Source organism: Oryctolagus cuniculus, chromosome 13, assembly GCF_051225735.1.
Source record: "Oryctolagus cuniculus isolate XC-2025 breed Fujian yellow rabbit chromosome 13, ASM5122573v1, whole genome shotgun sequence".
Lineage (NCBI taxonomy): Eukaryota > Metazoa > Chordata > Mammalia > Lagomorpha > Leporidae > Oryctolagus > Oryctolagus cuniculus.
This window is the reverse complement of record NC_142879.1, coordinates 93,337,149-93,362,151: the sequence shown is the minus strand read 5'-3', so window position 1 is coordinate 93,362,151 and position 25,003 is coordinate 93,337,149.

The following is a 25,003-nucleotide window of genomic DNA, read 5'->3' as shown; positions in this document are numbered from 1 at the left end:
CTTGTTTTAGAGCACTATTTATGAGTATACTGTCTTAAAGTGTAGATAGATACAGATATAGATGTGATATATGCCAATATCATAGCATTTATTCAAAACTGACATCAATATTAAAAAAAATTAAATGATGACTTTCCTAAACATAAATATTTAAGTCTTCCATTATGAGATTTTCTAGCCATATTTCAATAGCATAGGTGTATTTAAGTGAATTCTATATGATTGTTTTAATAACTGCATTTTTCAACTTTCTATTAACAAAAATAAACTTCCTCAAACACTGCTGATGTCTTCAACTTGAAATTCCATGGAAACCATCATATTATTTTGATATATAAATTAACCCACCTGAGAAATTGTTGGGCTTCACTGTCTCCAAAGACATATATATAGAGCCAGCATTGTGGCATGTTGGGTAAAGCCACCATCTACGATACTGGCATCCCATATGAGTGCTAGTTTAAGACCCGGCCACTCCACTTCTTATCCAGTTCCCTGCTAATGTACCTGGGAAAGCAGTGGAGGACAGCCCAAGTGCTTGGAGTCCTGTACTCACACGGGAAACCTAGAAGAAACTCCTGGCTCCTGGCTTCATTAGCATGGCCCAGCTCTGGCTGTTGAAGCTGTCTGATGAATGAATCAGCAGATGGAAGATCTGTCTCTCCTCCTTTCTACCTCTCTCTCTTTCTCTCTGTCTTTCTTTTTCTATAACTCTGCCTTTTTTAACTTTTATTTAATAAATCTAAATTTTAAAAGTACAACCTTTGGATTATAGCAGCTCCCCCCCATAACCTCCCTCCCACCCTCAACCATCCCATCTTCCACTCCCTCTCTCATCCCATTTTTCATAAAGTGTCATTTTCAATTATCTTTATGTACAGAAGATCAACTTAGTATATACTAAGTAAAAATTTCATCAGTTTCCACCCACACAGACATATAAAGTATAAAGTACTGTTTGAGTGCTAGTTTTACTGTTAATTTGCATAGTACAACACATTAAGGACAGAGATCCTACATGGGGAGTAAGTGCACAGTGACTCCCGTTGTTGATTTAACAATTGACACTCTTATTTATGACGTCAGTAATCACCCGAGGCTCTTATCATGAGCTGCCAAGGCTATCGAAGCCTCTTGAGTTCACCAACTCCGACCTTATTTAGACAAGGTCATAGTCAAAGTGGAAGTTCTTCCTCCCTTCAGAGAAAGATACCTCCATCTTTGATGGCCCGTGCTTTCTGCTGGGATCTTGGATGGGAGAACTCTGCCTTTTGAAAGTAAAAAATAAAAATATTAAAAAATAGATTTATAAAAGAAAGTTGTTTAGGGATTGGGCATTTAACTTAATAGTTTGGCAGTATCCCACAGCAAAGTACCTGTGGTGAATTCCTGACTCCTGGAGACTCGGGAAGGCAGCAGAGATGGCTCAAGTAATTGGGTTCCTTCCACCCACATGGGAGATGAGACTGCATTCCTGGCTCTTGGCTTGGGCCCCAGTCCAGTTTCAGCTGTTGTGAGCACTTGGGAAATGAACCAATGGATGGGATCTCTCTCTCTCTCTCTCTCTTTCTCTCTGTCTCTCACAGACACACACACACACACATACACACAACCTTTTGTCAAATAAAATAATGATTTTTTTCTTTTTTAAAAAAAGAAAGTTTCTTTGGAAACTTTTTAATGAGGGTTCAAGAATTTGGCTTGACACTTTGCCCAAGCACCATAGATAATCCTTCAGAAAGACTGGCTGTGCACCAAGTCACAGTCCCAACCTTCTTCAGGAATGTCATTCTTATATTTGTTTGGGTGGGGAACTGGAAGGGCGGGGGAAATAGCAAGACTTGCTGTGCAAAATTCTTCCTTGGTCAAGCTAACATTTAACTTCCACTCACTCATCAGGAAGACATTTGTCATAGTCAGCTGCAGGCAGTACAGAGTTCATGTGCTAGTTAAAATTTGGGAGAGGTTAAGAGAGAAAATCCCAAAGACAAAATAATAAGGCCTAAGATTTTGAGACAAGTATTTGGCATGTAAGATATGCACAGCTGAGCATTAGGAAGTGACTTGGAGATAATGGCCTATACCCATTAATGAAGCCCCAAATTGTTAATGGAGGCAGGAAGCATAGAATATTCAACGACTCCACCCGCTGAGCGAGGATGTGCCACTGGGACTCTGATGCAGGGAACAGCCTTTCTGAGGAACTTTCTATTTTGGGGCAAGTTTAGAAGTAAGCTTCAACATTTGTGCTGCGTAGTTGGTAGTGAAAAATCTTAGGCCAGATCATCTGTTTCAAGTGGGAATTGGATAGGCCTTTTGTAGAGAAGGTAGTGAAATTACTTTTCTCTGTTCTATTTTAATTCCCCCGTTGATCTTATTTTTTCCCAAAGGGAGAAGAGTGTATCAGCTTCACCCAGGGCTGTGTCTGTGCTGTGTGCCAGTGTGTACATTTGGATGGACGTGAACTGTCTCTGTGGTACCTTCCTATGAAACATGTAATCAAGGGAAGCCTGAAAACATGTGTCTTCAGTGAACATGGGTTCAGGCCAAGTAGGATCATGTCTCCCCACATGACTGCTATTTTTCCCAGTGATTCCACAGGTGAGTTTTGTCAAACTGTCAAACAAATGCATTGTAAGTTACTCCCTGAGAAGTCAACTGACCCAACATGCCTAAGTTATTTCGAGGAGTCTGACACAAAAGATATCTCATTAAATTTAAACAACTAGAGGCATAGTACTAATGAAAACAATCATGCTAGCTTACTTTTATTGAGCTTTCATTTTACTTTTGGCATGCTTCTAAGTTTTTTACAGTTGTCAGCCCATGAACTTCAAAATAACCTTGGTAAGTTTACTAGGGTTGTGGTAATGAAGTGCCAAAAAGTGGATGACTTGAAAAACAGGAATGTATTCTCATAGTTCCGAAGGCTGGATGTCAGAATCAGGGAGTCAGCAGGACTGATCTCTGCGGAGGGCGAGGAGATCTCTGTTTCTGATTTCTCACCATGTTTCTGGTGATTTGTAAACAGTCATGGTAGATTTGTAGAAGCATCACTCCAATATCTGTCTTCATCTTCACAAAATGGCACTTCTTTCTGTGTGCATTCAAATTTCTTCTTTTTATAAGTACATTACTCATGTTAGACTAATAACCTCAAATTAACTTGATTACCTCTGTAAAGACCTTGTCTCCAGACACAGTCGTATTCTGAGAACTTCAACACATGAACTGAATGGGAGAGACAGAGTTCAGCTCATAACAAAGCTCGTGATGTAAGCTCGAAGGCCACCCTCAGGTTACGGATGAGGAAATAAAGGTGCAGAGAAGAAATGCAAGTTTCTCAAGTTTACACAGATACTGAAGGATCCAAGGTCAGTGGGGATAAAAGTACACACTTCATACCGCTCTCTCCTGAGTCCTCCTTGGCGACACTGGAAATGGCCAAGAGCAGGAAGGCTTATCCTGGCTACCTTGCTGACTTTTTGAGATCAAAACTAAAAAACATACGCTGGGGCTGTTTGAAGACTTTTGAGCTTCAACATTGGTCTTATTTGAAAGAACTTTTAGGTTCTCACACTGCATTTGGTAGTAACTGCTTTAAAAAGGGTTACTTTTGAATCTAGGTCCCAATGGCTTTGTGGAGAATTTGGGATTTCTTGAATAACTGAGTATTGTCTGAATAATAATGGTTTGGCCTTCCTCAAGCCCTCCTCCGGGTCTCTCTTGCTTCTTCCCATTCTTCCTCCCTCATCTTGTCTCTCCCTTTGGTTTGTTTTTCTAAGCTATCTTCAAATGCAAAGGTGTGGCTAACTTCATGTATTGAAACACTGGCACTCAGATATAATGAACAGATGCACAAATTGGCAAATGATTTTTACTAATTCGTGTATGCCAACGTGGAGTAAACACAGACAAGTAAATGCAACAAGAAGAACTCCTCAGGAATTTTTTGTAAGGCAGTAGTGCGTGAGAAGCTTCAGCTCTGCACCTTCCAAACAATTCATGTCAGGAATGCACAACATTCTCCTGCGATGTCCATGACACCCAGGGAGAACAAAACTCACCGTCTTTCTTCCTGATCTGGCCATTGTTCTAAGTAGCATTCAGTAATTCACTGTTGAGACACAGGGTCAAATGTGATACTGACCTGCTGCCAGTTCGGGGTGTGACTCCCATTTTTCCTCTTTTTTTGTGTGTGACTTCCATATCTATTATTGCATTTTAAACATGTATTACTCAGTCTGAACAATTCTGGAAAGATGGAAAGCTTTGTCAGAATTAGCAAGCAAGCTTTGTTTGGCAGATAAACCAGGATACACCTCTCTCATGTATAAATTTCTATTCTCCCTGAAATGGAGGGTTCTATTTATACACTGTGTCTTGAGAGCTGTCCACTCAGTCTCTATTAGCTCTCAAAGACAAATGACAGTTGCTTGGAGGGATGCAAGCAGTCCCAGAGGTCACCACAAGAGTAAGTTGGAGCACCACCCATGAAGCAAAGCTTGCAGTTTTAAATCTCCACATGAACATTTGCTGCACAGGTTAAAGCATCTTCATGTTTCCATCCTATCAGCGGAAATGAAATCTTTCAACCTTAGACTGTTTCTCTCATTTGTAATTCTCAAGTCCAGACTCAGACGTAGGACTGGTGGACGCAAGTCAACCCATTGTCAGGACTGGGAGACTCTTTCCCTTTGAGAGTCTATTACACATTTCACATAAGTGACTGTGGGATAGAAAGGGAGACCAGCTCACCACTGGCCTTCATTTGGCTACAATTTAGCCTCTTATCCTCCCTGCCCCCATGCATTCAAATCATATATTCACCCCGCTTATTTCCCCATTTTCATTGCTATTTTTTCTGAATCATTTCTTATCTGATTACATATAATCCAATAATCCAATTACTCAACAGAATTCACCATGTTCATAAATGTCTTCACATTGTTCAAAAGTCCAGCTCAGGGAGCAAAGTCAGCTGTGCACGTCTTACAAGCATATAAGCGGAAACTGATTTATTCTAATGTACAGTCTCTTTCCAATGACAGCAACCATCTTATTCCAATTACTGAACTAATCGCAGTGACTCACCAAATTGGGAACTTCGTATATCTATGAATTGGTATCATTTTAAGGTATTATCATAATAGTGTATTTAGTAATAAAAATGTTAAAATATCTAATATTGTCCCACTGCATACAAAATAAATCTAATTGCATATCCTTAAGTAATGATCTCATTAAAATGGTTATTCTAATACTACCCCCTGAAATTGTAGACAGATGAACATGATTGAATGTTACTAATCTAATGTTCTTTGCTCTCAAATAGGATATAAACAGTGTCTGTCCTTTTTGCCTACTGATAGACCCCTGAATAGCAACGATTAGAATGTAAAATTGAGTGCTAATGATATTATTCATTAACATAAAATTTTTAATGAATCCTATTTTAGATATGCAAATATATCAGGTAGCTGACTTGCTCCATGACAGAGTCAGGAACCCCCATCTTCATAGCCAAGAACATTAATGAGCCATTCCATTAGAAAACATCATGAAAGTCCTCTATAATTAATGAACATTACACTCAGAACTTAAAGAAACACTTTAGTACTCACACATTCTTCAGTCTAATTGGGGCAGAATGAAAGGGCAGAGAGCCTGTCCTCCAAGGCTGTGTATTCTACACTGGCTGGCATGGGGTTGAGGTCCCTTCCCACACTCAACACCTCCTTCCTGGATGGTGGATCAAGGCAGAATGAGCAGAAGGGAGGACAGAGAAAAAAGCTCGAAATGCCTTTAATTAATTTCATCAGTTCGCCTGATATTTAAAGATGCATTTTGATAATGTGTGCAACAAATAAAAAAAAGGAATCATCATACATGTTTCTTCCTAAATGAGTCTTTCTGTGAGTTTGGATTTGATTCAAAACAACAACAAAAAAGGAGATCAAAATAGGCAAACAAGCTTTCCTTCTGTGTTACAGGGCATTTCAGAGTTTCCTTTTTTGTTGTTGCTATTTTTAAATTTATTTATTTATTTGAAAGGCAGAATTAGAGAGAGAGGAGTAACAGTGAGAGAGGAAGAGAGAGATCTACCACCTACTGGTTCACTCCCCAGATAGTTAAAATGGTCAGGTTGAACCAGGCTGAAGTCAGACCCAAAATCCATCCAGGTGTCCTATGTGGGTGACAGAGGCTCAGACACTTGGGGCATCTTCTACTGCTTTCCCGAGAACATTAGCAGGAAGCTGCAGCCACCCTGGAGCAACTGGGACTCCAACCAGTGGGCGGGGCAGGGGCGGGGCACTGGATCTGCTGAGCTACAGCAGCCTCTCATTTCACACTTCCTACACTCAAAATACCCACCTTCCAAACGTGGATGGAACTCAAGATGAGAAAAAACGCAGTGTCTGACTTCGCTCAGTTCATGCTATCTGCATAGGAGATCTGAATTGAATTCCTGGGCCCTGGATTCAGCCCTGGCACAGTCCTAATTGTTTCAGGCACTTGGGAAGTGAACCAGTGAATAAGACTTCTCAGTATCTGTTCCTCTGTCTCTAAAATAATAAGAAGAAATAGCTTGTAGTTATGTTCCCTCATGTGTCAGATGTCTCTTCACTCTTGTGCGGAAGCCTCTTAGTTTGACATAATCTCATGTGCCTAGTTTTGCTTTTGGTGCCTGCGCTTTGGGAGTCTTAACCAAGAAGTCATAATCCTCTAGTATCTTGAAGTGTTCCTCCTACATCATTTTCTCCCAGCAATATCAGAGTCTCAGGTCTTAAATGTAGGCCTTTGATCCATCTTCTGTTGATCTTGAATGTGGTAAGAATAGCTATCTAACTTCATTCTTTTGCATATATGTATGTCCTGTTTTTTTTCAGCAGCATTTGGCTATCTTTTCTCCAATGTATTGGGCATTTTTGTCAAAAATTGAGGTACTTGGATTAACATCTGGACTCTCTGTTCTGAACAACAAATGCTGGTGAGGATAAGAAAAAAGACAAAATTTTATACCTTGGTGGAGAGAATGTAAATGAACCTGGCCCCTGTGGACAATAGTATGGAGGTTTCTTATTAGAAACTAGAAATAGATTTGCCATATGATCCAGCAACACCTCACTGAATATGTACCCCAAAGACATGAACTCACTGTAACAGAGATACCTGCTCCACCACGTTTATTGCATGCACTGTTCACAAGAGCCAAAACATCCAATCAAGGCAGGTGTCCATCATTAGGTGAATGGATAAAGAAAATGTACATATGTGCAATGGAGTATTACTCAGCCATAAAAATAGTAAATTCCTATCATTTGAAACAAAATGGTTATAACCAGAGGACATCATGTTGAGGGAAATAAGCCAGACACAGAAAGACAAATACCTTGGTTTGTTGCTTATATGTCGGAACTAAAATTTAAAGAGAAATGCCTGTGTGTATCTGTGTTACTGAAAATACAGTGTTTTCTCTGGCCTCAGAATCAGCCCTTAAGGCATTTGGATCTGGCTGAAGAGCCCATGAGAGTATTTTAGGCATGGAAAGCCAAGACATTCTGGCAAAAAAAAAAAAAAAAAAAAGAAAAAAAGAAAAAGAAAAAGAAAAAGAAAAAAAAAACACCAAAACACCTAAATGAAAGATCTCTGCAAGTGAGACCCCAGTGGAAAGAACAGGCCATCAAAGAAGGAGGTACCTTTCTCTGAAGGGAGGAAGAACTTCCACTTTGACTATGACCTTGTCTAAATAAGATCGGAGTTGGCAAACTCAAAAAGCTTCCACAGCCTTGGCAACCCATGACAAGAGCCTAGGGAGATTACTGATGCCATAAACAAGAGTGTCAATTTGTTAAGTCAATAACAGGAGTCACTGTGCACTTACTCCCCATGTAGGATCTCTGTCCTTAATGTGTTGTACTATGCAAATTAACAGTAAAACTAGTACTGAAACAGTATTTTACACTTTGTGTTTCTGTGTGGGTGCAAACTGTTGAAATTTTTACTTAATATATACTAAACTGATCTTCTGTATATAAACATAAGTGAAAATGAATCTTGATGTGAATGGAATGGGAGAGGGAGTGGGAGATGGGAGGGTGTGGGTGGGAGGGAAGTTATGGGGTGGGGGAAGCCACTGTAATTCAATAGCTGTACTTTTGAAATTTATATTTATTAAATAAAAGTTAAAAAAAAGAAAATACAGTGTTTTGACTGACTTTGTTTTAAATCTTTGTCAAAGTCAAACAAATTGATAGGAATTGTATACTATAGCAGTTTTAATAATGTGACTATTTTAAAGTTTACTAAATGAAACCAGCATATGAAAAACTTACCTGTACTCCCATGTTTATAGCAACTTAATTCATAATAGCTAAGAAATGGAACCAACCTAGATGTCCATCAACAGTTGTTTGCATGAAGAAAATGTTGGAATGTTACTCAGGCATAAAAAAGAATGAAATCCTAACATTTGCAACAAAATGGATGAAATTGATGATCATCATGCTAAGTGAAATATGGCAGATTGAAAATAACAAATATTACATGCTGTCTCTTGTTTGTGATAGTTAATATATAGACAGAGCAAAAGCATTGTGTGGATTTCCTATCATTTGTTATATAGTAAAAAATATTGCTACAATGAATCTACTTAAATGATAATATCCCACATTAAAAAATTGAAACGAATGGGGTAGAATAATAATGACTCTTGGGATAATAGTAATATTTTTCTCTTACTTTGAGAGTTAGTTATGAATATGATTAGAGGATAAAAAGCTCATTTATCTATACACTTATGTACATTTCTTGGAATGTATACTGTATTTTAAGAAAATTTTAAAAAAACATCTAGACATCTTTTCGTTAGATTACTGTTTATAGCATTTGCCCACATTTTGCTGCTATGGCATCATCTTATTTGTTGAATTCCTTTTTAGTAGAGCCATGATGTTTTGAATAATATAAGCTTAAAATCATGTTATCTCAAACAAAAATAAGTTGAAAGAGAAGGAAGTTCATTCCTTCTGTTTTAAGTGTGCAAATAACTGAACTCAGCAGCGGTTTTGTGTATGTGTGTGTGTGTGTGTGTGTTAAATTTGTGGAGATTTTCAAAGGCAGACAATTGGCCAATATTCTGTAGGAAACTGTAAATCCATGAGTGAATCTTTGTTAACTCATTTTTGAACCATGTCTTCAAGAGAAATGAATACCTAAATGCAAGAGTTTCTGATCCACAGCATACCATATTTTTCCATAATTACACAATATCACATTATCATAAATTATTTTCCTGCACAAACCTAGGCTTTATCTTGAACGCAATTAAAAACTTTTTTGAGATGCTGCCAGCCTGACATCCTCTGAGCCATTAGCTTTATGTAGGTCAAACACATCTCATTGACTTTGAAGCACCTTGGTCAGCGGAGACGGGTCCCCGTTGACTGCACTACATCGTTGCTTTCTATGTCATTACTTTCTGATCCTTGACCTGTGAGTCTGTGTGATTGTGATTGATATGAACTTCGTTACCAGTATCAAATGATGTATTTACATTGTCCTCTGGGTTAAGAGAGAAATGATTGGTTTCTTATTAACCTTTGGATTTTGAAGACTGCTTTGTCTGATGTTTTTGTTTGTGCAGTTGAAGCTCTGGGCTGTCTCCTCTCTCAGTGAATCAGAGGCCCAGATCTAGCAGTCTGATAGTCTGGCTCAGCCGAAGAGACTGCAGGACCTGGAGCTGGCTCTGTTCTCATGCCTGCCATGGAACCGAGGGTCGATATCCAAGCCTCCCAAGCTTAGAAGCACATAACTGTAGTGTGTGACGGTTTTTAGTGGTGGAGAATCCACACTTTGTTTAGATGGCTGCAGCTGTGGCATTCCAGGAAGGCAGAGACACCTTTCCCAGTGCCTACACAGCCATCAGTGCTGGGTATCATACTTAAGTCGATGAAGAATGGCTTTCAGCATGTGGCCTTTCCTTTTTCATTTCTTCCTACAGCATACATTTTGAGATGTGAACATTTTGTATACTTCATGCTTGCCAGGATCCACAGGCAGAGTGGTTGGCTTGTTGAAATGTCCTTACCCTGATTCATGGGGCAAATTAAGAATTCTAAGTGAGAAACCTCATCTACCGGATGGCAATGGGCAGGGAGGCATTGCCTATTCGTTTGCTTTTGAAAAGAACTTTATTGCTTTGCATATTGAAGCTGAATTTTGCCAGATGTGAAGAAACAAGTACTGTTGGTTTCTGTCTTGGTAATCCCCAAAATGCTTGCTGCAATGAGTTAATATCTTTATATCTTCAAATCCACTTTTACTTAGATTTTCCATTTTAAATTGCTCAAAAAAATTAGTTTCACCCTCTCTGTGATCGAATACATTATTATATTCATCCATTCTATCTCGAAATACAGAGATAATTGATATTTAATCTTAAGGCCAATAATATAAAATCATTTCATTCAGTTGATATTTGTAAAAATCTTTGAAGTTACATGAATTAAGTGCTAAATATGCCTCTGTTGTTATGTATGATTATCTTTAATATGCTTTCAATTTATAGTTTACAGGTGTTTACTAGAGTTTCATCAATCTAGATTCTTAGCTCCCATATGTTTCTAGTAATCCCAATGGAAGTCATAATCTTGCATACTAGCTTGTTGGAAGTATTAAAAGTGGACTGTATTTCTCTCTTTTCAAGAGGACAACTTTTTAGGCTTCTTAAAGAAAGAAAAAGCTGGAGCAAGCTCTGAGCTTTCCTGAGATAACTTGAAAATTAAATGGACTGAATAAACACTTTCTTAATGACTGAGTCTGGTTCCAGTCTCTTTCTTTTGTCTCTGTTATATGTGTTAATTAAACTGTAGTACCAATGAACTTATGCTTGTTTCAAGCTTAGCTTTCAGTTAACGAAAGTTTTTGAGTGTCTATTACTCTGAGGTCTCTAGACAGTAACAGAGATCACTGGTTATAAAATACAAAAGGCAGTTTTCACAAGGAACTTCAAAGAGTTGAGTTTGGGAGGAAGAAGATACACAAGTATTTGTAATCATTCAAATCAAACAGAACTTGTTTTAGAGAGGTAGGGGTGAGGAAGAGCAGGAAATAAAATTTTGAAATATTAAAAAGGAAGAACTTAACACAGTTGAGTAATTGCATGCTTTTTTATTCTTCTATTCCTTCATAATTCATTCTACAAATAATTTTACTGAGTGCTTCTTTTATATCTTTCACTGTGTTAGGTCCTTAAAAAATAGAAAAATGAATCTCTGAAATTAAGGAATTCACATCCTGGTCATTAGAAGGGATATACAAAGCAAGCAACTTAGTTAAAATAATGTAGTTTATACTGAGACCATGGCAGATGTGATGACTAATTCTGTGTGTCAACTTGACTGGATTATGGGTGCCCAGATTAAACATTATTTCTAGGTGTGTCTGTTAAGGTGACTCTGGATGAGGTTAGCGTGTGTGTAGAATTCCACAGATCACCCTCTGCAATGCGTAGGAGTCATTCTCAACAGAACAAAGGGGGAAAGAAAGAAGAGTTCACTACTTTTTAAAATTTTTTTTCAGCTGTCTTACTGCTTGAGCTATGGCATTGGTCATCTCCTGTCCTTGGACTACATAGAATTATGTCCCTGGCTTTCTTTCCTCAGCATCTATCTTGCAGACAGCAGATTGTGGGATGATGAGGAGGGATAGTAATAAATACATCAAAATTCAAACCCTGGTGATGGTGTGGGTCCACAGCTCCACATCTGAAAAATATCATTTTTAAAAGCTAAACTAATGGGAAGCTACTTTTTATCTAGTTTAAACAGAGATTTTGTGTCAAAGTTAGCAAAAGAAAGTGCAATGATGCAAAAATAGTTGCTAAGTATTACTTATCTGTAAAACTGAAAAATCTAATTGTAAGTTTAAAATATACTTCAAAAGGGATTGAACAAGGTTGTAAAGCTCCAAAGAAATTAAATTTTATCATCTATTCTCTTAGAAGTATTTCTTTGTCCTAGAAAATAATAATTTCATTGTTTCTACAAAGGAACCTTTGTAGAGCTGTTATTATGCATTTATTCTAACATATTGAGACTGTATTCCTTTTTAATGTACTTATATTTTTGTTTTATTTAGATACAAGAGAGCATTAACATTTTATACATTCATATATGGATCAAATGTTAATTGATCAAATGTATGTCTGAAAAATATATATATGTAATTTGTGCCTGAGATAAATAAAAATATTTACTTCATTCTACTTGATTTTCTTTGATGAATTTTTTTCTTGTTAAATATAGGGAACTTAGAAAAACTCACATGGTAACTACTTGTTCAAATGTATATAGTCATGGTAGAATAGATGATTATAAAAGAAAAACTAAAATTTCCTGAGAGAATAAGTTTATTCAATATGTTGACCCACCTATTCTCAGTGCCTAGAGCAGTTTCAAGTATATATCTGGTGTCCAGGATACACTTTTGAAAGAAAACAAGCACACATCAATTAAAAGATAAGATTATTTTCGTGGCACTTGCACTGTGGCATAGCAGATGAAGTCAGTGTTTGCAGGGTGCCAGCATCTTGTACGGGTACTGCTTCAAGTCCCTGCTGTTCCACTTCCAATCCAGCTCCCTGTTAATGCAAATGGAAAAGCAGTGGAAGATGGCCCAAGTATTTGGGCCCCTGAACCCATGTGGGATATCCAGAGGAAGTTCCTGGCTTTAGATCAGTTCAGTGTTGGCCATTGAACCAGCACCTCTCTCTCTCTCTCTCTCTTTCTCTCTTTCAAATAAAAACATAAAGCTTTTAAAAAAAGATGAGAACATTTTGGTGCATAAAACCCTTTGAAATTTATGCACACTCATATATGAATGAACAAATATTATCATGATCTACTCATTGTTAAGTTTCTGCGTTTACATCTTTTTCAATATTTGCCATGGCGGGGCCAAAACTTTTTCTTAATCATTTAAAAAATTGAGTAAGATACAGAAAATAAAATTGAGGTAAACACATTACTCCCCAAATTACAAGCCTGACGCACTAGATACACCCTTTCAACAAAGTGCTTTTTGTCATTATCAAGTTGTGTTTTCTCTTAGAGAGATTTTCAGTAAATGAGATTATTACTGTAAATGTTATGGGGTCTGGCCATATACAGAAGCTCAAATAGGGTTGAAAGACACACATGATATCTGATAGGCACCATGTAATTACAGGTAAGCCTTGAACCATCAGAGTCTGTTCTTACCATTATGAAAATAATACTTACTATTATTGAGATTATAGTAAGAAGGACACATATGTATTGGAGCCACATGGTAAGGAAAGCAAAGATTGCTTGGAACAGAAGCTGGCTTAAAATATTCTGATTTTCCTCATATTTTTAACCACATTTAAATTCACAACTCTTGATGATTTATTCCAATAATGTCTAAAATTATAGGTTTTATTTCTTTTTATAGAAAATCATGCATCAATTATGATCTAAGATTTTAAATGTATTAGTGTCCCCATTTGGCTTTGAACAACACAAAAATCTTGACATCACTGATACAATTTACCATAAAATATACCAAAGACTAATAAGAACAATTAGATGAGCTGGTTTTACTCAAACTTCCAAGTATGCAAATGTATCTTATAAATAAATACTGAATAATGGAATTAGTCTAATTTTACCAGCATTTTCATAAATCTGGCAATCATTTGTGGTTTGTGAATATGGCCTTCCGTAAATATTTATATGGAAAATACTAATCAATAAAGTAAGATATCACTCTATCAGTGAAAGTAACTGCTATGGCAAAAGAAAATATTAGGTTTATAAAAAGTAACATATTCCATTCATAAAAGGCACAATTCACTGGGGAGATTAATAACTCCTGAAAGGTTATCCATATAATTACATGTATCACGAAGAAATGATAAGATCATAGCAACACATCAATGGAACAATAATTACATATAACACGACTTTAATACACAATTCTCAGAAAATCCTTAGTAAACCCCCTGGGATTTTAATAAAATACATAGATTCAATTGGAGCTTAGCATCAAGACTTGTTTGTTTTTTTACTCTGTTTAATTTTTTCTCTTACTGATTTCCCCATGTTACTTTATTCCAGAGTAATAAATCATCCTTTACCATAATGTGAAAACATCTTCCATCTCAATCCAAATGCAAAAGTCAGGACCTTTTGCAGTGGCTCTGGACGCAGGTTATTTTCAGAGTCCAGTTGTCCAAAGGCATCCCATAAGAGTATTTGTAATTATGTTACAGAGTGGAGGCAAGCACTAACTTGATTAGACAGTGATTTTCAAGCAAGTGTATAAAGAGCTCTACTGAATTAGGACGACTTCCAGGAAGATGTTTGCAAAGTAAAATCATTAAGACATTAAAAGCACAGCTTTGAGGCCTGTATGATAGATATTTAGTCTGGATATTAATTTTAAATTATCTGAAAAATTAATGACAATTACATTGAGCAACTTTAGATCAAAAGCCTATGAGTGCTGTTATATATTTTAGAATTATTTTTATTACATCAAAATTAAAATGAAATCTGTTTCATTGAAAAATAAGATTATTTTAGAAATCAACATATAGATGTATCATTCTTCCTAAATCAAATCGAATTCGGTTTTTGAAGAATTACATAGATTTTTACCTACTAAATGGATCTTGTTTCAAAATTAAGACTTTGCAAAGTTCACTACTTGGATCCATCAAACTGAAGTACAGTCATGTAAAATGTGCCATTTATGCACCGACCTTTCTGTCTACCCATCCATTCATTCAACTTTCCACTTTCACATCTTTCCACCCATTTACCCATAAGTCTGTTCCTTATCCATCCTCATCTACTCATTGTGCATCCATCCACCATTCTCTTTTCTTTTTAAAGATTTATTTATTTATTTTTTGTTTGAGAGGTAGTTACAGACAGATAGAGGGAGAGAGCAATGGAGTCCATCTGCTGGTTTACTCCCCAAATGGTTGCAACAGCTGGAGCTGGGCTGATGCAAAGCCAGGAGTCAGGAGCATCTTTCGTGTCTCCTGCATGGGTCTAGTGGTGCAAGCACTTGGCCATTCATCTACTGCTTTCCCAGGTCATAGCTGAGAGCTGGCTCAGAAGAAAGCAGTGGGGACTGGAACTGGTGCCCACATGGGATGCCAGCACTGCAAGTGTAGGCTTACCTCACTATGCCACAGCACTGGACCCCCATCTACCTTTAAATTCATCTGTCTCTCCTTCCTATCATCTTTTCGTAAGTCCATGCATGCCACACTTCATCCACTGGTTTATTCTAAAAATATTTATTGAGTTACTGCTATGTGCCAGGTACTGTTCTGTGTTATGGAATGCAGCAACAATGTCCCTAGCTATCTTTGACTTTATATTCTAATGAGGAAAAATAGGCAGTAAACAAATAAATATTTCTTTGCTTTGGTTGCAGAAAATATGAGCAGTGTTTTCTGATTGTCTTCTCAATGCCAAGAAATCTAAACTTGATTATACATGTGAGTCCCTCACTATCTTTCCCCAGGCATGCTTTTTACAACTAAACTATAGAGCATTCTGGTAATAATACAGGAGCCATTATCCCATAACTTCATTTGCTCTCATAACTCATCATAAGAGAAAGGAAGTAGCAAAGTTACATAAACAGCAGGAAGTGTTAGTAAAATACATAGATTTCTTACTTAAGAACGTTGATATAAGTCATTAAAGCTCTTAAATAATATGTTTGTATAGAATGGATTGAACTGTAAAAAGTATAATTTGATTTTTATTGGTTCCTAGCACTTACAGATAATTTTCTGCTTTTCCTTACTCTTGGCTGTGGAACCTTGATGATATTCCAAATTTACTCAGTTGGTGTGTAATATGGAATGGATGAAAGCAGAGTTAAGTTGAGTAAGCAGTTCATGTTGACATGATGGATAACATTTAAAATATTTATTGATCCAAAGCAATAGGTACTTCTACGCAGAATGAAACTGATTAGTGCTAGACTTTTTTTTTTTTGCAGTTGAATTGTTTTGAGAACATAAACTAATTCTTCCCTCTTGTTTTCAAATACTACCCAACTCTATGCTAGTGCATTCAGTTCCATAAATTCTTTCCCCTGCTATTTCCCAGAGAAAAGCAGCAGTTTTTAAAAATAAAACTTTGAATGGCTTTAAGTCATTTTAATTGCTTCAATTTTGACTATTATATAATTAATTAAAATCTAAGTAGGATAGATATGATAAGATTAGGCAACATAAAGTACAATAGGTCTGTAAGAGAAATAAAGTAACAGCAAGTGGGGGCCAGTGTTGTAGCATAGAGAGTAAAGCCACAGCTGTGTGTGATGCTAGCATCCTATATGGGCTCTGGTTCATATCTTGGCTGCTCCATTTCCCATATAGGTCCCTGCTAATGGGCTGAGGGAAACAAAAGACAATGGTTCAAGTGCTTGGACCCCTTCCCCCCATGTGGGAGAGCTGGATGAAGCTTCTGGCTCCAGGTTTTGGCCTGGCTCAGTGCTGGCTGTTGAGAGCATTTGGGGAGTGAACCAGTGGATGGAAGGTCTCTCCCTCTGTCTCTTCCTCTCTCTATATAACTCTTTCAAAATAAATAAATAAATGTTTAAAAAAGATAACACTTAGCATAAAATATTTTATGTTAATCATTTATATATTTAAAAACATACACTTCAGCTTCTGACAGTTTTATATTATTGTACTTAAAACCTGCATTTGAGGTTGCAAAAATATGAGGTGTTTCTAAGCAAAAATGAAAGTTGAAGTTAAGTAAGTGCCCTTGCCCCCTATATTCAATGCCTTTATAGGAAGGGGCTTGGAAAAGTTTATGGAAAACTGATTTAGAAGTTATTTTGAAGCCCCAAGTTTTGAAATCTCTTATATAAAATATTAGTTACAATGAAAATAGAAGATTGAAAACCCTTCTCACCTTGTCAAAGAAAATGTGCTTGTATAGGAACCCCTCAGATCTGTTAGACGTTTTCAAGGAAGCACTGGAAAGCTTGTTCTAAATAGTGCAACCTTAGAGCGATTTAATGAATGGCTGAATGAATAAATGAATGAATGGGACCCACTGGTATTTTTAATGAATCCACATGAAAGAAAATTTGAACTTCCAGTTATGTCTTTGAGCTTCATTTCATGAAACTTCCAAGAAGGATTTTTTTAGTTAAAGACCAACAGCTGAGTATTTATCCTGGCTTGAATTCCATTGAGTGTCGCTCTCACCTACTGGAGCTGCAAACATAACTTCCACCCAGAAAGCCAAGGCTTTCTCTCTGAAGGAAACAAGATTTATATCACAGTCACAGTTTCTCAACAATAATATTTATGAAATTAATATTATTTCCCTAAAATATCCATTCTAACACAATAACCAGAACAAATATGAAAGGTAAAGGGACATTGTTTTCCAACAATCGATGCATAGGGATCAGTAGAAGTTGTAAAATATAATTTCAAGCAGCTATCAACTTCTCTCTTCTACATGTTTGCCAATCACACTTCTGTCTAACATTACCCTTAGGGAAAAAAAGTTGAGAAAACAGCAGATTTCCTCCCAAATATGTACTAAATTACCTCTTTTGTCTTTGAATGATTTGCTGAAGTTCTCATCTATAACCTTAGGGTTACTCAAATTAGTTACTGTCCAATGAAGCTGGTTTATTTCTTTTTCTTTTTATTTAAAGATTTTATTTATTTATTTGAGAGGTAAAGTTACAACCAAAAAGAAGGATAGACAGAGAGAGAGGTCTTCCATCTGCTGGTTCACTCCCTAAATGGCTGCAAATGGTCAGAGCTGGGTTGATGTGAAGCCAGGAGCCAGGAGTTTCTTCCAGGTCTTCTACATGGGTACAGGGGCCCAAGCACGTGGGCCACATTCCGCTGCTTTCCCAGGCCATCAGCATGGAACTGGATTGGAACAGGAGCAGCCAGGATGTGAGCTGGTGCCCGAATGGAATGCCAGTGCCACAGGTGGAGGTTTAGCCTACCATGCCACAGAGCCATCCCCTGAAGCTGGTTGCTTAGAGACTATGGGAAACTGTATAGACCAGGCTGGTTCATTCTGAGTTACAGTTAGTTTTCTGTCTAGGTTCAAATTTGTGATCCAAGAAGTATTGACTACATCCATGAGGTCATCTAAGGAAATTAATTGCTACAGATTTCAGCACATGTTTCTGTGAAGCATTATTAACAATTTGGAACACTGGACACCAGGTAGTGTCTACTAAATTCACTTTCCAGGATTGGTATCAGAAGGATCCACAAAGCACATGTAAAAAAGTTTCTAATCTGAATCATAAATCACCCAGGTTAGCACATTCATCTGGAAAAAACATCAAGTCTACTAAGGTATTAAATAATGCTAGATGTATTTATTCTTGTATTACAATATTTGCAGGCATATACAGGCCTTCTCTATGCTTTGAGTTTGAGCCAAAGCCATTTTGACTTGTCTACAGGTTCACATGCATTACACAGACACAATTAAAGTTAACCTAACCTGGAATTTATCTGTAGACACATTTCATTAAGCACTGCCTTTTATCTTGCTATTTTATTTTTATGCCTTGTAGCTGCAGATCTGACATGACTACAATCCAGTAGTTTGTGTTTCTATGTCCTGGAGGCAAGAGTGATTTAAAACTCACTGAAGATTTATTATCGAGTTCAGACAGGTTTTTTAAAATATCCTTTACAGACTAGATGCATTTATTAATGTCATAAGTTCTCACTAAACAGTAATTTTTCTCATCAACTTACTATGACAAACCTGTAGCTCCGTAGTTTCATATTATTTCTAAATCCTATTATGTCACAGATGTTGAACAAAGACTAAGTATACAATTAGCTTCTGTCTTGTTGCATCTGAGCAACACTCCATGTAATGGTACCCTAAAAGGATTCTCTTTGAAGTATAATGATATCCTCCAGTTTTATAAGCAGACCTCATGTCCATATTTTTAATTGAAAAGTTCCTTCTACTACAGATGAGTTTAGCTTTTAATTGCATGTGTACTATGAAAACACTTTTCCTTGCCAGAAGTTATTACATTATAAATGGTTCTATAGAATATGCCCAGTGAGAAATAATTGCCTTTCAGATTATAATGTTGACTTATTATACAAAAGGCTGTATGTGGGACTTTCTCCTTCTTTTATAAGAAAGCTTCGACTCTTTATTCCTATGACCCAATTATTCTATCTTTTTCCTATGAATATGATCTACAACTAGGGTTTTCAATTGAATCCACTTTGAAAAGTGCTAAAGATATACACAGTAGATGTAATTCTTTGATTATCAAGTATTCAAAATAAATAAAATTTTGCTAATGATAGCATTATTCTTACCAATATTTATTACTTATTATTTATTTTAAAATTTATTTTTACTTATTTTAAGGGCAGGGTTACAGAGATAGGGAGAGACAGAAAGACAAAAGAGTGATCTTCCATTTGCAGGTGCACTCCCCAAATGGCTACAACAGCCAAGGCTGGGCCAGCCCAAAGTCAGGAGCCTGAAACTCCATCTGGGTCTTATACCTGGGTTACTAGGTCCCGAGCACTTGGGGTATCAGCCACTGTTTTCTCAGGCTCATTAGGAGGGAGCTGGATTGGAAGTGGAGCAACTCATATTCAAACCAGTGTTCATATGGGATGCAGGCATTGAAGGTAGAGGCTTAACCCACTGCACAACAATACTGGTCACAATAAATATCTTTAAATGAAAACTGTATATTATTTTAAATAGTGAGTGCCTTCATTTTTATTTCATTTACACTGAGATCTAAAGAAAAAATTGAAGTTCAGGAAGCAAGGAGCTGTTAGCATTTTTTTTTTAGGATAAACATTGAAATTTAGGTCTAAAATATTTTTTACAAAAAATTCTGTTACTTTGCAGCATTATTTTTATTATGAGACCTAGATAGAAATAGAGAGAAATTGCATTTCAAGTTTGTCATTTCTCTTTTTGCTTACCTAAATAAAACACATAAGAGGAATGTTAGCATTGTCTTTCTTTTCTTTCTTTACTTTTTCTAGTATATGCATTTCAACATGAAACAAAAACCTTTTTAATATTGTGGACTTTGACTTTTCCACAGAGTAGACTTAGCTTGGCTTGGCTCTATCATGCGAAGGAAGTTCCCTCCCATTTGGTTAGGTATTCCACTTGGCATGGGTGTGTGAGGCAGTTCTGCTTATATTGCACTGGCTGGACCTCGGGGCCTCTGTCCAGTTATGACAAAGGATTCTTCGGAGTGGGTAGAGGAGTTGCTGGATAATCCATGCCTTTATGAGATAATCCATGTTTGTAGGGTGCCCTGAAGTTGCAAGTATGAGATACTGGACACTCAAAATGCTACTGCTCTAGGTAAGTTATTGTTAGGAGCAACAGCAGACAATAACCTTGCTCATGGCCCTAAAGTAAAGAGAAATGAGTGTGCTCTGTTGTCTGTATAGAGTTCTCTTGGGTCAGAAAATAGATCTGCTTGTGCCCTTCCAAATATGTTTTTAATCAATTTTCTGGATTATCAGTGTTGACTAAATCTTCTATCCCTATGTGAAGCATCGGCCCACAAGAAAAAGATAACAGTTTTGAATGAGAGGGTAAATCCTAAATCTCAATAAACAGTTTATTTTTCTTATCTAAAAAGGAAGCATTTACATTTTACTTAAAGAGCCTTGTCTACCATAAAACATAAATAATATTTAGATTGTTACAAATAGAAAATTATAGTGTATATCCACAATGAAGCAAATCATTATGTGTTAGAATTATATTAGCAAGCATGAAATGCATTCTATCTTGAAGGACTGTTTTTTACAATTTACTTATTTATTTGAGAGAGCGAGCGAGTGAGAGAGAGCTCTCATCTTCTGGATTACTCCCCACATGTCCACAGTAGTTGAGACTGGGTAGGACAGAAAGCGGGAGCTGGAAACTCAACCCAGGTCTCTAGTGTGGGTGGTAGGAACCCAGTTACTTCATCCATCACCACACCATGCCAGATGTGAACTAGCAGGAAGCTGGAATCAAGAGCTCAAGTCCTGAACCCAATCCAGGTACGCAAACCAACGGTGGTAGTGTCTTAACTGCTAGATTAAATGCCCACCTCTGAAGCTTTCTTTTCTTTTTTTTTTAAAGTTGTTTTCATTCTCTTCAAAGTGATGCAACTATTTTTCCTACTGCAGTGCTATGGCTGCCTAAACTTAATATCATGTTAGAAACCCAGTTTTGTTTACCCATGAAGTCATGAGCATATGGTCTCTTCCCAGCTTATGAGGCTCTGTGAATTAGGGGAGTTAAGTGCAAAGGTTAGGGCACAAGCAGGGCAGGGACTCTTTCAGAGAACCCAACAAATTCTTTTCTCTTGATCCAAACAAATGCATGTCATTGCTGCCACATTCCTAGCATTCGAGTGCAGTGGACCAGTTTACAACCCAGGGCCTGGTACTGTCTGTTCTTAAACGCAGGGTTGTTTTTCAGACAGTCGCCCTTTTAACCTTCATGATGGTGTTACATCAGTCCGAGAGTGCTATGTTCAAACTGTGGTCACGTAACAGTCGTTTGACATGAGGAAATGTTCTACCCAGAGAAACAAAAAGTGTGTCTAGGGGAAAATTTCATCTACAGAAATGTGTAAAGTCAGTCGCAGCTTAGAATGGTCTTTTCAGCCTTCTATTTTCTGAGAACTTCCAATTCCCTTAAAAAGTGTTTAGCCCACGAGGAGGCTGTGCACTTTGCAAGAATCCATGCTATTTCATTGCAATGTAAATCGCAAATGTTTTCTGTTTGGAGAGAATCTTCCAATCCATTTTATAACCAAGACGGTTAGTGTTTGCGACAGCTGCATTCCCACTATTGTCACCTGCAAGAGCAGTGTCACCAGGACTTTCTACTCCCAATCTGCCGAAATGTCTTCACTCACACTTAATAGAGACTGAGGTGCTGGTTTGATTGCTTTTGACAGTCCTTATTCTTCCAAATTGCCTCTGCAAACCTGAAACACAACTCCAGAGCATCTGTTTTTCCCTTTCCTGACAGCATGTCACGTCAAAATACTATCAGGCACCATCATTAATCAGACACAAAAACACTCTGAATAATGATAATGATAAACAGAGCACATTTAACTCTTCCTTCTGAATCATCTGACAAGATGCTAGCAATAATTCCAAGGAGAATTTTAACCAGTGGAGACATGGTTATACAAATAAACAGCAGGACTAACAAATTAGGAATTGTGTCCATCTTCAAGTGAATTATGTTGTTTAAAACAACTTTTTTAAAACACAATGTATTTATTTTGATAAACTTTCTGTTTCAAAAAGCCTATATAAAAGTAACAAGTGTAAAAATTGCCTTCTTTAGGGAAAGAAAGGTGACTCTGTGATTTATCCAAACTCTTAAAGTGATTGGTAGATTATTGAAAGTTTCATAGTATCAATGCTTTAAAGAAAGCGTCTGGCTCATTATAAACCGTGACAGATAACAGTCATAATAGAGGGAGGTTAGATGGACTCTCAGCACTAAACTCATTCCAAATTGACAATGAAACAGGTGAAACTCAACATCTGCTGCCGACTTGTTAAAAAGGGCTTGGGGGGGGGGGTACTGTCGCGCACTTGGTTGGTCCTCCGCCTGTGGCACCGGCATTCCATATGGGCACCAGGTTCTAGTCCCGGTTGCTCCTCTTCCAGTCCAGCTCTCTGCTGTGGCCGGGAGTGCAGTGGAGGATGGCCCAAGTGCTTGGGCCCTGCACCCGCATGGGAGACCAGGAGGAAGCACCTGGCTCCTGGCTTTGGATCAGCACAGCGCACTGGCTGTAGCGGCCATTTGGGGAGTGAACCAACGGAAGGAAGACCTTTCTCTCTGTCTCTTTCTCTCACTGTCTAACTCTGTCTGTCAAATAAAAAAGAAAAAGGGCTTGGAAAACGTGATTCTCAGTGTATTCACACGTCCTGCAACAAGTGACCTCTAGAAATATGACGCAGATCAAGGAGAGGTTGAATAATAAATTCTAGGATTATTTCTCTGGGGTCAGTGTTGTGGGGTAGGAGGTCAAACTGCAGCCTGCAGGGCCGGCATCCCATATAAGCCTTGGTTTGAGTCCCAGCTGCTCCACTTTTGATTCAGCCCCTTGCTAATACTTGGGAAAACCTGCGGAAGATGGCCCAAGTGTTTGGGTCCCTGCCACCCATACGGGAGAACCGGATGAAAGTCCTGGCTGCTGGTTTTGGCCTGGCCTAGCCCTGGACATTGTGATTATCTCTCATGTGTACCAACAATGAAAGATCTCCCTCTGTCTTTCTCTCTTGCTCTGACTCTGACTTTCAAATAAATAACTTAAATATTTTAAGAAAAAGATTGCATCTATATCTATATTACAGACATATATTCATTAAGCCTCAAATACAAAACTGGAAATATACCTAGCTGCATTACAGATATTTCAAAATACTTACTTAAAAATAAAATCTATTTTTTGAATGCAAAGTCATAGATAATTATTTAAGCTTGCTGAAGTTAGTGTTATGCTGTATAGGAAATTATCCCAGATTTAAGAAAGAATTTACAAGTATTTTAAAATGATCTTATGAAGCAACAGAAGTACAATATGCCACACTGTTTAAATATATTTATTACAATTTTTACTAACTTTTGCTATGTGTAAAAATGGTCACTAAACAGTAAAAATAGAATTGTGAGAAAATTGTAATACCTCTTAAGAGAAGAACTGATTTTAAGTAAAGCATTTTTTTGAGAAAGCTATTTATTTATTTGACAGAGACAAGGAGAGGGGGAGGGGGAGACACATACATTCTCTCTCTCTCTCTCTCACACACACACACACACACACACACACACAGAGGGAGAGACATCTTCCAATCTTCCATTTGCTGGTTCACTCCGAGATAACTGCAGTGGCTGCAGCAGGGTTATGCCAAAGCTGGGAACCCAGAACGCCATCTAGGTCTCCAAACAGGGTGGCTTGGATCCAAGTTCTTTGGCCCTCCTCTGCTGCTTTTCCAGGTACATTAGCAAGGAGATGGGTTAGAAGAAGAACAGGGAGGACTTGAAGGGGTGCTCTGATATGGGATGCCAGCATTGCCGGTGGTGGCTTAAAACTGCTGTGCCACAACACTAGTCCCTACATGATATTTCTTAATATTTGCATGTGATACATTAATATATATAAGTGCTATATTCCCTGATAAGGTTCTGAAACGGTAATGAAATAATTTAGGTTTGCACAGACTATCTGGAAGTATAATGACTGGCAAAAGAGGAAAGAGCTTATATTTTATAAATTCCTATTAAATGTTAGGAATATTCTATTAATATGTCTAATTCCCATCCAAGTCTACCTGGGAGGTCACACTCATGAAGAGGAAGACCTTGAGACCAGGAGAAGATCCCCCAAGTGACACACCAGTAAGTGGTCTCCTCCCCCCACCCCACTCATTACTACTGTACTCTGGAGCAAACACTGAGAAGCAGGTGAAATGAGACCTCATAGATCATGCCACATGAGGTGACTTTAAAGAATTTGTTCCACTCAAGATAGAAAAGATGGGACTGTGGATTTTGCTTTAAGTACACCACTGGATTAGACTTGTATTTTGATTTGAACATTTGAAGAAATTTAAAAACAGAAAAACATTTTTTGGCATACTATAAAATAAAACTTTTGTACAGAGGTACAATGAGTTACCTTCAGTTCACCATAGCTAAGAAATGGAATCAAGCCAGCTGTCCATCAACTGATGATTGGATAAAGAAAATGTGATATTTATATATGATAGAGTACTTCTCAGCCATAAAAGACTGGAATCTTCTCTTTTGCAACAAAATGGATGCAACTGGAGACCATTATGCTTAGTGAAATAAACGAATCTCTAAAAAGTAAATGTCACATGTTTTCTCTGATATGTGGTAAGTAATATAGAATA